Source organism: Ruditapes philippinarum, unplaced genomic scaffold (genome assembly GCF_026571515.1).
Source record: "Ruditapes philippinarum isolate M1 unplaced genomic scaffold, ASM2657151v2 ctg10224_1_1_1_1, whole genome shotgun sequence".
In the NCBI taxonomy this organism is placed as follows: Eukaryota; Metazoa; Mollusca; class Bivalvia; order Venerida; family Veneridae; genus Ruditapes; species Ruditapes philippinarum.
In genome coordinates, this window is record NW_026855236.1 from 1 (window position 1) to 6,500 (window position 6,500).

Sequence of the window (6,500 nt, forward strand, 5' to 3'; positions counted from 1 at the left end):
GGCCCCAAATTTAAGTTAACCCTCCGTCCGTCTGTCTGTCCGTCCGCCCGTCTGTCAGTCTGTCCACAAAAGTGGATCCCACGATAACGCAAAAAGAAGTGAAATACTTGTATGATACTTGATATATGGATAGATGGCAGTCTTGAAATTATGCACGTCTTTTTCGTTTCTTCATATGTTAAAAACTATGCCATGACAACAAATATACTGAAATTATGGCAAATTTAACACAAAAACTTGATCTTATGATAACACTAAAAAAATGAAAATATTTAATGGCAGTCTGGAGATTATACGCGACGCGATTTTTTTCTCCCTATGTTGGAAACTTTCGTTGCTATGGCAACAGATAGACTGAAAATATGACAAATTTAACACAAAACCTGTATCCCGCAATAACGCAAAAGGTACTGAAAATATTTTTATGAAACAAGATGGCAGTCTGGAGATAATGCACGTCTTATTGGTTTCTCCTTGTCTATGTTGAACAATTTGGTTTCTATGGTAAATGGGGTTAAGATATGGCAAATATAATAATATTTGTGATGACTAAAAAAGTGCTAAAATATTATTATGAAACTAGAAATATGGATAGATGGCAGTATTGAGATTATACACATAATTTGATTAAACTATAGGGAGTATATCATGAAAAGTGGCGGCGACCTCGTAAAAATATATTATACAAGTTTTATACAAGTTTATACGCTTTTTTTCTTTCTGAAGATATTTACTTCATACATCAAATATATGTTTCTGATCATCAACCACATCATAGTGACAAGGTTTTCAATTATAGTACAATAGTTATATTATCAAAATTACCCACCTGAAACTAAGAATGTTCAAGAAAAGAATGTCTCTCTGTCTGCCCGTTCCTGATAACACTTTCCGGATATCTTTTTTTTTAAAAACTTAGAACGTTTCCAACAAATTTACTTGAAATAGAGAAAAGCTAAAACGTTAATTGTACATATTCATGCTAAGAAAATTTGATCTTTTCATAATCTGTTGTTTTAACATAATTTCCTTACTAGACAGGGAAACTTAACACATTTCTATGATACAGACAAATTAATAACTCAAAAGACTTTAAGTTCATTCATGTCATTTATTCATTAAATGGCATTATTGAAACGCCAATGGCCCTTCAGAATGTTGGTGGAGTCTTCGCCGGTATGTATTTCTTGCAATACTATGATAATTGCTTGGTAATTTTTTACTTTACTGTAAAACCTGTTTCAACTTATAAATTATTTGAAATACGTTGCAATCAATTACAAATGATATAAACATATCTTTTATCTTCCTTTTTTCTTTTCGCCATTCTGTTGTGCTATGAGCAACTTTGTCTTTATTCAAGAGGACAATAAGCTTTTGAAGCAATAAATGATAGTTGTCAAGACTCTCTTTGTCCCTTCGTGAGATGAAACACTAGATAACAAATTATTATCAAAATTCTGAAGAGCAGCGTACATCCGTTACTGTACTGAATGAAAATTATAAATTATCAATTAGATATATAATGTAAGGTAAAAAAGATAAATTGTTTAAAATTAATTATCTAGTTTCCAGCAAATAAAATGTTTAATGTTTGCAGCTAGAAAAGGGGGTAGATTTTGGGATCTAGAGGATCGTACATATTTGCCAGCATTACAAAATATGACAGCATTGGTATTTGCACAAGTCTGTTATAATCTTTCCCCTTTAAATGACATGAGTGACCAAGTGAATGTTAAAATATTTTGCCGTAATTCCTTTTAATATAAAAACTGATTTCACATTAACAAAAAATAACACATGGATTCAAACGAAATTTTCCTAACAGTCCATTATAATTTACCTGTTATGTTCATTTCATAAAAAAAGTGGGGCAGTCTTTTTATATTTTAGGCAGATTAGAATTTACCTAAACATTTTCCAATATGAACTGTTGGTCAATCACTATTTTAACAGTCAGTCTTTTGAAATTAATAGTCAGTTCAGCACAACTTTACTATGAAAATATGAGCATATTGAAACTTTAATTATTTCACATGTGTCAATTGTACGTTAATCAATTAAACAAATACTTTTATAGTGCTTAAAACTGAAGATTTGTCTCCATGACATTTGGTAATAAATTGTCAAACATATTGGTGTTTTTCTGTCATATTACAAATACTTAAAGGCTTACAGTCTCAAAAATAATTTTCAGAGCAGTTAACATTTTTAGTCAGTTTCAAAAAAGAGAAAATAAGAATCCCTAAAAAAAAGCCAAAAAAACCCGGCAAAATTGCAGAAAGAATGCAACTTATGTACATGTGTAATGGTATATTCAAAACTTAAATTACCTCACTTTGCTAAAAGTAAGCATGGCAGTCACCTGAACACGTAACTCTTTAAACTCTAAAAACCTATCAAAGCAATGTATAATTTCAATTTATTCATATCAAATTTTAATTCAAGGCACTGAACAGGCTTGCTAACACTTTACAAACAGATTTCTAATCAATACGATGTAATTTATATGATACATAATTATTCAAATATGTTAAAAAATCCCATACTTATAACCCGATAACGATGTTTTAGTATTCCTGAATATATATACATAACGTAAGACTGTCTCATAATGCTTTGACCTACATATAATTTCCCCGCCCCATCAACAAAAAAGCAAGCTGTTTCAAGTGTCCAATAAGCTAATAATGGAAATAACCAATTTTGCATGAAATACATGTATAAAAGCGACATTCAGCTTTTTTTTGTTGAAAAAAAAAAAAAACAACCAGTTCTTTGTTGTTTCCAACCAAAATTTCAGAAATGTTATCTTTGAAGTTAGAAAAGTGCATCAAATCCATGTTTGGCCTTATAATACATATCAGGGATGTTCCAAAAATAATGTCATTTGTGCATTTATCTCGTGAATATTGGGTGCTTTGTACTATAAACAACTTCGGACCGATAGAATAATCACTGAAGCATTACAAATCCTGTTCACAATTTGTGTACATTGCTGTATAACTTATTCATTACATTTATAATGAAATGACTGGTAGAAGAGCTAAAGATTTGCTTGAAATCAGGGCTTATATAGAAGGTCGGACATTACTCGGCATAAAGCCATTGATGGGGAGAGTGAAATCTCACATATCTTTTTGTAGGTGGGTTGCTAAATTTAAAACCAATCAGCAGCAAGTCAAAGATGCTTCCCGCCCAAGTCGTCCTGCAACAACAACGACGAAAACAACATAAAACAAATCAGGAATAGATGCTGGTCAAAGAATGCCGATACACAGTGAGGTATTGAGCACGGTTGCCGAACTTGCTTTAAGCACAAGTTCATGGTATTTGAAAGAAACATCTGCAACTTCGGAAAATAAATGCAAGATGGATACCCTTTGCAAACAGACGAATAAAAGAGAACCCTTGCCAAAAAGCTTCTAAAAGGGTGTCCAAAATATAACAAAAAGACTTTTCACAACTTCGTTACTGGTTATGAGACATGGGTTTACTATTTTGAGCCAAAGTTGAATTGTTCAAATAGAATTTGGGCCACTAAAAATGCAAAACGTCCAAGTATTGCCAAGCGCTAACGCACTGTTAAGAAAGTTTTGTATGTGATTTTCTTTGATAATAAGGGACCAGTCATGTAAATTCCGGTACCAAAAAGCAGAACGGTAAAATCCTACAAAAATTTTGTTCTGAAAAAATCAAAGTCCTGATACAAACAACTCCACCCAAGCACAGGAATTAAGTACCCCCGGCTTTTGCATAATAATGCCCCGCTCATACGGCTAGGCTTGTGACCGAGTTTTTGCCATCAGAAAAAACTTACTGTCCTTCCCATCCTCGATATTCACCAGACTTGCCCACTTTTGGCTTTTCCTTGTTTCCAAAACTCAAATTCCTACTGTCTGGAAAGAGATACAAGTCGAGAAATGCCTATTCAACAGTGACTATTTAATATACATGTCACATATGGAGTGTATTTTACGTGTGAAAATTGAAAATAAAAATATGTGATATGGCCATACTCTTAAGAATATATATGGTTGAAGTGTCTGATGTATAGCAGCAGGAAACATCTTGAATTTATTATTTATCACGTATTACTATATAGCCGAATGTAACGTCACATTGTGTTATTTCAATTTATCATGTCATCAGGCAATATTCCCAAAGGGCAAATAATCGATTTAGACTTCAGAGAACGTAATGTTCAAGTTCTCTCCCCTGATAAAGATTAATACTGAATGGATTAATACTGACTTATAATGCATGGCAAAAGATTACATTACAATGTTGGTTCGGTATAATAAAAATTTAAAAAAAAAACTGTTAAAAACACCATTTTCCATTGTAGAAGAGATTTTAAATGGATCAGAGGAAAATTGGGATAACACTTTAAGGCTACTTATATTTTGGAGTATGTTTGTACCTTGCAGGAAGTAAATTTATTATTATCGCTTAAGCTTTTCACAAAAACAAATTATTATCTAAGTACAACATGACGCATGCAATATGCTTCCTGCTGAAATTGTATTTGTAAGCCAATCGTAATTCAAACGTCAAGTTGACCCGGCCATGTACTGAATTTGCATATGCATGTTGTATTTTAAAATTACATCCTACCAGGAATCAGCTTTCCCTTATTTTGCTTTTAGATAGTAAACTTTTTTAAATACATTGTTATAATTCTTATATTTTCAGTATATTTGCAAATTCTAAAATTAAAGCCATATTTTTCTTTCTTTTTATACGCCCGAACAAAATTGGCGAAATTTTGTTTGGCAGCTGGTTGTCCGTCCGTCTGTTTGCAGTTTTGTTTCTGGTCTGTATCTTTTACACGTATGGAAGGAAATTGAATTTTCCTGGCAGAAATTTTTACCATAATGAGAGGAGGTGCAGAACGCATGTTTGAACTTCCTCAGGTTAAGGTCATGGTCACTCTCAAGCATAATGTATTTATTCCCGCTCTTGATCTTTTAAACTGATATGAGGAAATTAAAATCATTTGACAGAAATATTCAAATTACTGAGATGATGCGCAGAGTGCAGGTTTGGGCTTCCTCGCGTCAAGGTCAGGGTCACACCTAGTCATAATGTTGATAACATATGATTACAAAAAGAATAGGAAGTTGGTTTACTCACTTTAGTATCACGTGTCTATGGTTTTACCTTTTTCCTGCTTATCTTTACAAGGAAATATTGACAAAAACCTTTAAGACATTTTACTTCCTAGTTAACGTACAAAATGACGAAATGCGGTCAATATGCCTTTAAATAAAAACACATTATGGAAAAATTGTACAGTCTTTATTTTTTTATCTTATTTTAGTTTGGTTTTACGGCGAACAAACGCAGTATAGGAACGATGATTTTGACTATTCTCGGGTTTTTCAAACATCAAAGCAACAGCAGGGCTCAAAACCACCTCACCTGTTGGAGCTAAGAGATGTACTGACTCCAAGACAGTGGCTGCATCTCTTTTGTCTCAACCAATAAAGGCGATCACTCAGGCACGTTCTGAAATAAATAAGTTTTGTAATAAAATAAAAATATTGACACTGTAAGATTAACAAAAAAGGTATTATAAATTGGTTGTGATACATTTTTTTCCAACACCAATCACCTATGTGCAAGTCACAAAGTTTTTTTTTCTCTCGGACAATAAGTTGCTAAACTGAACAAATGTCCTACTTTAATTATTCTTTATTATATATCTGGTGATGCCGTTCGATATCATTACTCTTAAGGTTGTTTTTTGTTGTTTTATTTTGAGGCAGATTTAAAACACATATCTCGGTCGCCGATCGATTTAACGGGCTTTCCTGGAAGACTAACCAGAAATTACTAATTTAATGTTCCACTTTTATTTCCAAATTAGCGATGAGCGATTAGTGACCAAAAAGACGACTCTATTTTTCAGAATAATAATCACGAGAAGCCCTCCAATTACTAATTCGATGTTCTCCTTATTGACCTTAGCGAGCGGACATTATTATCATGTGATAATTTTATAGATACACTCATTGAATATTCACTTTAACTATGAAGCTTCACGAATAACTATGAAGCTTCACGAATTAAACATTTTAAAAAGTATAACAACTTGAAATTATAGCACAGTTTCATTATATAGTTATGTGGAAACTAAAAAAGATTATGCAATGAAATAAAGCTACGTTTAACTGACAGGTTTGTAAATAAATAAAGCTGGTAATAGCGGATGAACATATGAAGCTAACATTTGTTACTTAGCCAGTACTTATTGTAATTACTTGAAATTTTAAAAGAATGTTTTAAAAGTTAGATAAACGAAGGTACTAACGCCGTTGCCGATACTAATACAAAAGGTTATCCGAAACTCGTAAATTGTGGGTTTTTCCCCAGCTGATCCGGGGGTACAAACAAACGTTTACTGTTATAGTTTCACGGTGCACTACTGGTCACAATAGATATTCAATGTATGACTTACTTTCGAAGGTGTAACTGTAAAAGATTGTTTGTATCCC